Below are 13,027 nucleotides of genomic sequence, written 5' to 3' on the forward strand. Positions count from 1 at the left end.
ATTGATCAGAAACTGAAACTTACAAACTTTGATGTGTTACCAAAAAAATTGACCATAAAGAATACTGGTCGCACTGGTAATTAACATTAATTATTTATTTTATAATTTTAATTTTGATTCATTTTATTTTATATATTCTTTTACTTTTTCTTTAACACAGTGGAAATAAAAGCTGATTGGCCTGGAGAAGCTCCAAGGATTAGCGGCGGACCCCTTAATGGAAACTATACACTTCATAAAGCTACTTTCCTTTGGGGCCAAAAAAAGGTAAAACTTCCAAAATTTTTTAATAATATCTAAATCTATATAAATGAAAAGTCGCTTATTATATTTTTCATATTTTACTAATTGAATTAGAAACAAGTTACAGCTGGAAAAGTTTAATAAAGAACGTGATATTGTAGAATTTGTATCTTTATTGGTGCATTCACTCTTTGCGGCATGGTGGGAATACCGTATTCCCACCTTTTTTCATATCATTTTTTGCGATTTCAGATTAGTTTTTATTAGATTTTACACAGTTTTTTTTTTTAATTTCATTGTAGCAGGATGATAGAAAATTGAAATTTTGAGCTTATGGTCTAAATTTTTTAAATAATTTGTTAATACTTAAAAAACAAAGATGAAAAAAAGCCTTTTTTGTTGAAAATTTAAAATGGTGGATCCAAGATGGCGCCCGGATTTTTTTTTCTGAAAATTGGTATACAGAGTTTTTCGGGGTCGCGGACCACGAATCTGAAATCAGTCTTTGAAAATCCAAAATGACGGATACAATATGGCGATCAAAATAATAAAGTTTTCTGGATTTTAAAAAAATTAGTGTGCAAGGATTTTTGGAATCACTGATCACAAATCTGAATTTAGATTTTGAAAATTCAGAAAATTGGTACTAATCCATGTTTTAGGTGAGTAGGTGTATATTTTTTCAAATCTCAATATTTAAAATATTTGTCCATTTTCTTTTAATGTCTAAAATCTAAGTTCAGCTTCGTGATCAGAGATACCAAAAACCCATGTACACCAATTTTCAAAATAAAAATCCAAAATTTTGGCCGCCATATTCAATCCGCCATTTTGAATTTTCTAAATCTGAGTTCAGATTCGTGATCAGTGATCCCAAACACCCCCGTATATCAATTTTCATAAAATAATAAAAAATGTGCCAAATGTTAGCCGCCATATTGGACCCGCCATTTTGAATTTTCAATATCTGAGTTCAGATTCGTAATCAGCGACCCCAAAAACGCCTATGTACCGATTTTCATGAAAACTCGTTTCCCTAAAAAATGTATGCTGGAAAGGGTTAAGAATGCAGTTTTCATAAAACTTTTTAATAGACTAAATTTACGAGCTATTGCTCAAAATTGGAAACAATACAGTTATTTACACACTTTATCTATTTTACCCTACATATTCATGTTGAAAATAATTTCACTAAATCCCGATTTTATACTGAAAAAAAATAGACAAGGAATGCTACAAAATTAACCGAAAAAGAATTAAATATTTTCATTTAATGACTTTAGTACTTTAAATAAACTTGACTGCTTTATATTCCCAGCGTGAAATGAGAAAATCTTACTCTGTTTCCACTCAAACATTTAATTTATAAATCAATTAGTAATTAATAAGTAATTTTTGCAGATTATCTTTTTAGTTATCAATTTTATTATTTGGTTGAAAACTTGTTGAAATTATTATTATTTGTTGAATATTACTGTTAAAAATTCAACTATTCCTTAGAAAATTTACTTTTTGTATAAAATCGTATTTTTTTGTTCAAAAGTGACTTGAAATCTTTTTGGATGAAAATTCAACTCTTGTTTTAAAAATTGGTATTTTTAATTTAAAAATTGAACTGTTTTAGTAGAATTTTCATTTCTCCTTGACAGAAAATGCAACTGTTGGGTTGAAATGTTAAAAATATTGTTAAAAATTCATACTTTCTGGTGAAAAATTCAATTATTTAGCAGGAAAATAACTTATTGTTTACAGTTCTTATTTTGGGGTTAAAAAATTATCTAAAATTTTTTCTGGATAAACGTTGAACTTTCAAAAACAATTGTCTTTTTTTATTAAAAATTCATTTGTTTCAATACAAATGTCATCTATTTTGTTTAAAATTCATTCTTTTAGTTTAAAAAAATTCATCATTTTGGATTGAAAATTAATTTTTTTTCGCAAAAACCAATCCATCTTTAAAAATTCATATTTTTATCTTGAAAAAACAACAAAAATTTTTTCACAGAAAGTTCAAATATTTTGTTGAAAATTATACTTCTTAAGTTGAAAACTTAACTACATTCATTCAATGACTTTAGTAGGTAAACTTAAATTAGGCTTTTTTCTTTTCTAATTCTAAAGTGAGAAAACCTAATTTTTTTACCAGTCGAATATTTTATTTTTATATAAATTAATAAGGAACCGTACTTAAATTGCATAAGGGCTCAAGGCAGTGGAGGGGGGAGGGACGATCAAAACATTTTAAACCGATTTGTTAAGGCAGAGACGAGGGGTTCCTTTACTCATGTATGTAATATTTGCAAATTCGCAAGAACTTTTTCTGAAGATTATATTTTTAGTTATAAATTTCATTATTTGGTTAAAAACTAAACAATTTTTTTAAAGACTTCCATTTTAGTGCCACATAAGAATATTTGTTAAAAAATCAACTACTTCCTAAAAAATTTAATTTTTGTAAAAAATCGAATTTTTTGTTCAAAAGTGAATTGAAATATTTTCGGATGAGAATTAAACTCATTTTTTGTAAAAAAAAAATTTAATTAAAAATGCACCTGTTTTAGCGGAATTTTCATTTTTCCTTGACAAAACTGCAACTTTTTGGTTAAAAATTTCTAATGTTGGTGTTAAAAAATTAACTGAAATTATTTGTAAATAAGCGTTCTAATTTTTAAAAAATATTATAGCTTTTTATTCAAAATTCATCTGTTTTAGTACAAATTCCATTTTTTGTGAATAAATTGAAAATTCAGTTTTTTGTAGAAACTTTTTTTTAAGTAAATATTTTGATCTTGAAACGCCAACTGTAATTTATTTTTTTAAATTGAAATTCATGCTTTAGAGAAATTTAATCTGTTTTTGATAAAAATGCAAGTATTTCTTACAGAATTTAACAATTTAATTAATAGGTTAATTTCGTTAAAAATTATTCTTTTTTAATTGATAATTTAACTACTTGGGCAAAAGCTAGTCTACATCTTTTGGTTTAAAGATAATTTTTTAATTGGAAATGCAGCTTTTCCATTTTTTAAGATTGATCCTGTTTAGTTGAAAATTCTCCTTTTTTGCTAACAAAACAATTGACTTGGTTTAAAATTTCATTCTTGTTTAATAAAAATGTATCACTCTCGTGGAAAATTACTTTTTTTCTGAGGTCACAGTTTTAGCTTCAAAATTTTAATTTTTGTAGAGAAAATTTGTCTTTTAGCTTAAAGTTTTCACAATTTTTTATATACTTTTATTTATTTCTTAAATGAAAAATCTTTATTTTTTGAAAGTAAGATATAAACATGAATACTTTTTTTATTGGGAATTTATAAATAAATGAATTAGAAAATTTTTCAATTTGTATCTGAAGTACTGTTTTATTCCGTTCATAAAAAATTCTATGTTAAGAGTATTACAAGATTAAAATACCGGTATTTGAATATTAATGATTTAGGAAAATAAATAATTATTCAGGGAAAAATCAGGGAATTTTGAAAATGAAGTTTTCTGACCCCCTGTCTAATTCTACAAACATTAACTATTTTGTTCCGGTTTGATACAGGTTAGGGGAGGGGGGGTCTTAGAGAGGGCCTAAAATCCGTTACGTCATTTAAGTACGTTCCCTAAACTGTTCATTAAATTAAATTTATTGAGTAATTAATAGAAACATTATTAAATATCATAACCATGATAATATTTTTTATTTCAAACGCACGAATAAAAGTGGGCTTTGGAGGTCGTTCCTGAGGATGACGTAAAGGGCTATTACATGTAAGTAAAAAAAATCACTATGTTATTCTGATCGTCGCTGACACTGAAAAAAACTCTTATTGTGAGTATTTAAATGCATTTAATCAATTTTATCCAATAGGGTTGATATGGAGATGCACATGTTTTTTTATCAAGAAGATTTAAAATCATATAGACAAGCTGAAACACAAAAGGGCGGTCTTGCAGCACTTAAAATGGGGCTCACGGTAAGAATTGAAGATTAATTAGTTACAATACTTTCCTTCAGTAAGTGATTATATTTATTATTTTTACAAAATACTATTATTCCAAATTTTACATCGGCTCTTTTCGAATTGTTGTAACGATTTGGATTCAAAAGAATACCAACATTAATTTCAAAAAATCCAAAGTGCAACCGAAAGCAAAATAGTATCATAATCCCCATAATGCGGGGGGGGGGGGCCGCACCTATGGTAACGGCAACACTTAATCTCGTAAGGTTTTTAATTTTGAATACTTTACGAATGAGATGAACGGAATTGAAACCGTATTTTTTTTTAATGATTGTTCTTACTGCTACCACAGAAGAATTTTGTTAGAAAAAGTAAAAACTAAAAAGTATCCTATTTCAACTGAAAATGTAACCAAAAGCTTTTAATATATAATCCAGAAACTAACCAATGCGCATGAGTAATGCGACTAATACACATATTTTTAATTAAATGAATTTAAAAGATTTAGATTCATGTGATTTCAAAATCATTAAAGATAAGTTGCAAATAATTAAAACGGATTAAAAGAAATAAAAAATTGCATTTATTTAGGAAAAATTTCTTTAAATCTTTGAAGACTTACGAAATCTCTAACTTTACGTAAATAAATTTAGTTATATCAATTAAATTATTATACATTCCTGCGGAATTCTATAAAATATAATGCTATATGCAAAATTCCTAGAAAATTTATTCAAATACTTTGAGATTTTTTACAATCCCTGAAAACCATTGAAATCCTAGAAATCCTCGATCTTAAAAAAAATCCCAGCACTGTTAGAAAAGCCTGTATTAGGTTTAATATACATGGTATGTGTAGCAAATATGCACCACCGCGACTGAAATGTAACATACATTGGTGTACTGAATTTAATATACATGTGTATTAAATTTAATTTACAGTTGATTATAGCAATGTGCGTGAAACCTCAACCTGCTTTCATATCTTTAAATCTTTTCAAATATTCTCAATTAAATTAATTATCTACAATTTGTCGACTTAGTTGTTATTTACTATGAAAGTGCAATGTAAGGTTAAATTTTTTCCCTCAATTTCACTCTAAATGTTTAAAATTTAAGTCAAAAAGGGTATTAAATTTTATTATTTAAAATCAAAAATTACAGTTGAACTTATTTGAAATTTGTGAAAAATGAAATGAATTTTGGTTATAAGAGCTTAACACGAATGTATATGAAATTTAATATACGCGCTTTTAATAGCGATTTCTTATGCTTGATATATTAATTTTCATACGCATGGGTATAATAAATTTAATACTATTTGTAATAGTGTGGAAATTCTCAAAAATTTTCAAAAACATATAGCTCCTGTAAACTAATTAAAACAATGGATAAGATAATAAAAATGACATACTTCAGACCATAGGATTAAGGTGTTGAAAAAATCCTTTATTCACATTATATTGTTTATTTAAAAAAAACACACATTATATTATACAACAGATATAAAAAAGGCCGTATCACAAGTCTGGTAATGAGAGTTCCAAGAAAAATAGAAGGAAAAAAATTAAAAATGATTAGTAAACATGAAAAAATGCTTATTTAGACTATTGATAAATTATTAGCTGTGAATAAAAAGTTACAATAATATTATAATTAAATTAAAAATTTTACAAAATTCAAAAATTTGAAAAAGAAAATTAGAAGTTTATCAGTTGGATCTATATAAGAAATCAATAGCTGTTCATGCAACGAAAAATAGTAAAAAATCTGTTAAATTAAAGTTGAATCTGGTAATAAAAAATTAGTTAATTTCAAATTTTATTATTATTTTCTTTGTTTTTTTTAATTCCTCCAATTAATTAAAAAATTTAAATCTTTATTAATTTTTAAATCAAAGATCCAAGATTATCATAGATACTGGGCTATAATTATTTTGATCAGAAATTATGTTTAAACATTTATCACCACTTTTGTAAGGAAAAACATTTCCGCTATTAGTCTTTCAAATTCGTTAGGTTCATGATGTAAGAAAATGACATTTTCCCAATCAATTATTGTTGTAATATTAAAATCATAAAGGATTCTTTTGATTCCAAAAGATAAATTTCCATGGAAAGGTATAGAAACTAAAGGTCTAAAAATGAAATTTCTAACTATGTTTGCATTTGTTGGTTTAGAAAAAGAATCGTTCATTGTTTTAATTTTATTAATAATATGTATTTGAATAAATGACATTGAATAATTATTTAAAGACATAGTTTCTTTATTAAATTCAATATTTGACTTGGGAAATGATTTATGAGATAATTTAAGTGCTTATCAACAAGATTTTTAAATATGGAAATTTTATGTTGTATGGGATGATTAGAGAAAAAATTTAGATATCTACCAAAATAAGTAGCTTTACGATACCAAGCAAAAATGAGATTACCTGAATCAGTCTTTATAACTAACATTCAAGAAAGAAATGGAGTTATTACTTTCAATCTAATTATCTAATCATTAATTATTACAACAATCAGAAAAATAACATCGCTTTGCAACTTTTTTTATACCTTGTCCTGTAAAATAGTTCCGTATCTTCAAGAATTTTAAGATCCTTGAAAACCCTTAAATTTGTTTTTTCTCCACAAAATGCTTCGAGATCTTTTAAAGTAATTTAATTCATTAAAATTCTTTGGAGATCTTGAAAAATTATTAAAATAAATAAAAAATTCCTCGGAATTTTTCAAGATAAACTAAAATAATTTAAATTCTTTAAAATCTTGTCAAATTCCTTGATATTTTTCAAAGAATTTCATAATTCCTTCGAATTTTTATACATACCCTGAAATATTTCGAATCTTATAAAATCCTCATATAAAATCATCGTATAAAATCCGTCATATAGATATTTTAAAGCCCTGTGAAATTCAGTGAATTTATTTAAGAGCTTTTGAAATCTCTCAAAATATTTTTAAAACTTTTAGGTCGTAGAAGATCGTTACCTGAAAACCATAGATAAAAAATCCATAAATCATTATGAAAATGTGGAAAAGAATTTACACAAGGTGCAATCCACAAAATCATCAGCAGAGATACCATCATTTCGCTTCGCAAGTACTTTTTTGAATAGAGTGCCACCATACTTATTTTACGAAGGCTCATTGGATCATCCACCTTGCGATGAATCTGTTACTTGGTTCATAAGTGATGGTAACCTTATCACCAAAAACCTGGTAAGAATCAATTTTTTTAAATATATAGGCTATTTTCCACGCAGACGGCACTTTTGAAAAAGTAAATTTAAACAAAATAAATTTTTAGTGAACATTAGGTTTATTACCATTAAAACAAGAAGTAATAAAAGTATTCACACACTACCCATTTATAATCATTATTTTTCTTTCTCGTAACAAGAATTAAATCCTAGAAAAGATAAAAGGAACCTAAATAATTTCCTAAAATAAAAAATAGTGCAATAGCATTAGAATCTCTTAGAATACCGCAAAATAATTCAAAGTCTTTATATTCCTATAAATGTTGAGATAAATAAAAAAAGATCTAGAAATTTAAGAAAAAAGAAAGAAAATTTGACATCCGTTCATATATTTGAAAATGATCTTAAATCTGAGACATCCTATGAAAGCTTATCAATTTTTTAGAAGATCTTTAAAATGCCAATCAATTTAAAAAAAATACTTTCAAATCCTTTCCAAATTTGGTCAATTGATCCTCTCAGGATCATTTAAAAAAAAAATTTAATTAGAAAAAATCTATGAAATAAAGTAGAAGTGAGTAAATTTAGAAGAATTTAAGTGAACTTTAAAATTTTTTAAGAATTCCAAAAAATTAAAATCAGTAATGAATGATAAATTAATAATAATTTAGGGTGAATGTCAAAAGTCATTTCAAATCTATTCAAATCATAGAAGCCCTACGAAATACCTCACTTCTCTTAAATACTTTATAATCTATTGAATGTACAGATTTTTGTAAATTTCATAAGTGAAATAAATCAGAGAATATCTTTTTTAAATTACTAATAAAATAATCACTTATGTATGCTATTTAGAGCTTTATTTAGAACCTTAGTCTTTTCAATGAGATTTTCATTAATTTTTGTAGCTTTAATCCAGCCGCCTTAGCCCTTTTTTCTTTTTTTAACATTTTCTCGTCTTAAAAAAAATTTGAAGGGTGGATATGATTTTTAACTTTTATTTCTGGCAATTTCGCTGTTTGTTTGTTTACTAAAAAGAGGCACAACATAAAAGAATCTTAAAATTGATAAATAGACCCCATTTCGAAGAACAATTTATTGAGTTTAGACATTTAATTTAATTAATAAAATTAGCGCTACTTCCACAAAACATCAATAATAAATTAATAATTGTCGTTTATAATTTTAACTAAATTAAGTACATATGAATAAACAATAAGATATGAATCAAAACCCGCAAGCACATTGTGTAAATACATTCGTATCAACCTAACCTAAATCTGTCAAACAAAATTCATAAAATTCAGGAAACTCTAAGATGTCTGTATTCAGAGGGCCTAAAAGTGATACCAATTGCATGGGACAAAACTTTAGTTTTTTTTAAGTTTAGGAAAAAATGCTTTTGCAACGTGTGTTTTTATGATTCAATTAGATAGGTTTGAAAAAAGAGAATAAAATATAAATATACATATGGTGCAAATCAATTTTGCCCACGTTACAAAAAAAATTATGGTTTGTCCAATGCATTTGGTACAATTGTTTAGCACTTGGCGTGCAGAAATCTGGTTAGTTGATGTCACAACATTAAACGTCGGTCACGTCGATGGAAAACAATACATAGAGTGTTTCTATAGTTTCAAAATAATATGGATTAAAAAATCCTTTAGCAAACAATTTTTTGAGACACTTAACTAAATTTAAATCTTTCATTTAGTAACTTCTGTTGTGAGATATAAAAGTTATTGTGGGTTATGTCGATGGACACTAAAAAAAAAATATGCAGGCTTCTGTTGACGGTTTTTTTTGGTCTAGTTTTGACATCAGTTAAAGGGATTTTTCGGCTACATGATATTTTTGTAATATGCCTTAAAATGAAATAAGCTAATTTTTGGTATGAAACTTGTTATGAGGTATTAAAAGGAGGATCTTTACCAAGTTTTATAATAACACAACCAATATTTTTAACAATATAATGCATGAACACCAAAGTACCCTGTCTGTAGAGGATTACCTGTACAAGAAAATAATTTTTATTAATTATTTACAACTATTCTTTCGTATTCTCAATTTTCTTTTCAGCTAAATGAATTCCGGAAAATAAATTTGGATGAGGGGGACAAATCGAATGTTAGACCTCCTCAGGCGCTAAACAAACGTGAAGTTAAAAGCGTTCATACTTATAAATCAAACGAAAAGTAATTGTCGGTAAACAGCTGCGCTTAGAAAAGGTTTTTTACAGGTTTCCTCTCCCTTGGACAAAAGTCTTAACAAGTATGTGCGCCTCTAAGGAATTTCGACTCCAGTCGTTGGGGGGAAGGGGGTGGATATTATGGATATAGGTTATTTGACTGTAGAAAGTAAGGGGGTAGATGTTATGGTTATGGTTTTTTTTATATGAAACTATCTAAAAATAATGTAAATGTAAGAAATATAATAAAATAGAGTGTTTGGTTGCATCAATATTTCTTTTCTGTTAGTTATTTCAAGTTAATTTTCTCTCCAAAGCACATCTTGGTATAAACTATTATTATTTTTTCCTCCTATCCGAAACTTTTAAAGATGAAATCTGAATCTAGGTTGAGATACGCAAAGCCCGTGTGTAAATTGTCTTATTTTGCCTTATTTAAAAAAAAGCCCGGATCAGGTACAGCTTAGGATGCGTGATTGAGGTCCCTGATCAGGTCCGTTCAGGCCTCAAATAGCCTCTTTTGATTATTAAGTAAGGCAGTCTAAATTATACCGTACTTACGGTTACTTAACGGCCCTGACAGAATACGGATAAGAGCGCCTCTGTTGAAGATCAGGTGTACTAAAAGAGGTTCCAAGTTAAGGCACCATAATCGAAAAATCGACGAGTTTTTCAATTAGAAAAAAACTTTTTAAATCTTCAGTACTTAAGAAAATATTAATATACCGAATAATAATGTGAATAATTATTTTCTACCGTTATTTTTCGTAAATAAACATTTATATTTGTGCGTCATCGCGTGACGCGCCATCTGGCGTCGTGTTGGTATTCGCGCGTATTTCGTACTGTCTTTTGTTTTCTCGCCGGTGAATCTGTGAATGTCAACAGTGTTGACACGCGCCCGTCTTTTTATTTATAGTCTATATAATAAGTGTAATAAGTAATTTAAGGTAAGAATAACATATCGTTTACATTTTAAATTAATTCATCTGTTTTGGAAACAATGAATTTCCATTAAACTACCTCTTGGTAGACGCTTTTTGAATGCTTGAGTTTTAGGTTAGGTTAAACATTGATTATTATATGTATCGTCTTTATCAATAATGTTCCTGTAAAATTGAATCTCTTCTATAAAGAATAATTTTATTCATTTTTTATAAATACTAGCAAAGCAACATGCGCGTGATTATTTTGTTTTACTTCTTACAAGTTTGATCAAGTCATTCAAAAGCCAATTAGCTTTGTAACAAGAATGTAAGCGAGCAGGAAAAGGGTGGTCATTCTGCCTATTTCAGATGAAATATATTTAATTATTTGATTCTCATCTCAATTTTTATTTGCTTTTTCTACTGAAGCCCAAAATTTATTGCATTATAATGAAAAAATAATAATTTAAGGAATTTGATCGGAAATATTTATATGCGGCCCAAAGAAGGGCCTTAATTATTTTTAAGGCACAGGAAAGGTTACCTGATACGGACCGTCTCAGGGTGACTACACACGGCCCTTTTCATTCCTAGCTTGACGAAACTCATCAGGGCCTGATACGATTTCCGTATCCGGGCCTTAAATAAAAAAAGACAACGTCGTCAAGACCTGGTAGTGCCCTAATTTATATTTCTACATGGAAGTGGGCAGAAAAAATCATATTTTTGCTTCGTGGATTTTTATGATGGGCAAAAGTTGTATTTGTCCAACAGTAGTAAGCTCTCCGAATTTCAGTTTGATCTAATCATATTTTTTTTTCTATGTGTGGTTTTTAAAATTATGTTGATTGTTTGTAAGCATAGTTTCTGAGGGTTAATGATAATATAGAATATGAATTGAAAAATTTTTTCCAAGCTACACTTTTGTTTGAGAAAATTTTAGCAATTTTGTATAATCCGTAATTTGTAATTATTTGAAATTTACTTTAAGGTAAGAAAAGAAAATTCATTTGTTGCCATAATTTCTTTAGTGTGGCTGCAAAGTTTCATTTTTTAAATTTTCTGACTTTTAAATGATTTTTCTTTGAATCGTTTTTCATTTATCCTGACAAAAAATTATGAGAAACTTAATTCTAATGCTTTTTAACATTTTAAATACAGAATCTTTTATGAATGGTATAAGCAAGTTTTTAATTAAAATTTATAAATTTTTAATTTTAAAAGAATTTGATAAAATGTTAAAGAATTCAAAAGAAACTAAAAGCATGTAGCATAAATGAATATGAATTTAAAGGGGATGTCTCAGGAACAGTTTTTAAATCTCTCAATATCACTGAAAAACTTAAAAATCACTTGAAATTTTTCAATCTCTCGCAAACGCCGTCGAATCTTGTAAAATACCGTAAAATATTTTAAATGTTTTGAAATATTTTATAATCTTTTGAATCTTTTTGAACCTCTTTAAAATTCTTTAGAAATTTAAAAATACACTAAAATCCTTTGGAAGCCCTTAAAACTATTACAAAATATTGAAAATATCCTAAGAATCGAAAGATTTTCGGATATTCTGGAGTTTTTATATCCATCAAATATTTTTGGAACTACCCTAAAATCTTTAAGAAATTCTAAAATTCCTTCACAAACCAAAAAATTAGAAAATCTGTTAATGAGAACCACTTACGAGTTTTTTTTTTTTAAATGAAAGCTTATGAGAAATAACACTTAAAAAAAAGTAATGTGCATCCGGGTTTGAAGTTCGATGGTAAAATGGTCATTGAATTATGTTAATTATTTGTTGAACCCAAAAAAAGTATCATTTATTGAAACATCGTTAAAGTTCTTGCCTTCTAGTAAAGGCTACATGAAGTTCACAATTTTAAAGTATATAAAAAGAAGACGAGTAATACGTCTAGCGGAGAAAAGTATCTTAGTACGGAAAAGATAAAAATGATACCTTTGCAAACAAAAGAGAAACCAACATGTAATATTCGGAACAAAAGCTGTAAAAAATTTAACAATTTTTTGTTCATATGCTCTCTATCTTACAAATTTAAACGGGAAAACACATAACTAAAATTCTTTTAATCTAAAATGTTCTCAGTATTAAAAAGTAAATAATAAAGTAAAATAGTTAATAAATAAAAATAATAACAAATAAATAATAATGAAAAATTAATAATAAAAATAATAAATAAAGTAAAATAGTAATAACCTATGAAAACTCACTAAAAATTATTATAATAGGATTAACGATTAGGGGAGATTTTTTACGACTTTGAAGTTTGCTACAGATATGGATTTCAAAGTTGTGTAATTAATTTTAAAAAAACTAAGAGTCACATCAAAAAAAGTAAAAACACCTCCGGATTCGTTTGGAAATATCTCAGTGTGCATTTTTTGGTTTTTTGTTTAGGCAGTTTTTTAAACAATTACGCCAATTTTTATTTTTCGGCAATTGTTATATACAAAGTATGCATCTGATCGAAAAACTAACTGCACCATTGCATTCCTCTCGAAA

Source organism: Belonocnema kinseyi, chromosome 4, assembly GCF_010883055.1.
Source record: "Belonocnema kinseyi isolate 2016_QV_RU_SX_M_011 chromosome 4, B_treatae_v1, whole genome shotgun sequence".
Classification (NCBI taxonomy): Eukaryota; Metazoa; Arthropoda; class Insecta; order Hymenoptera; family Cynipidae; genus Belonocnema; species Belonocnema kinseyi.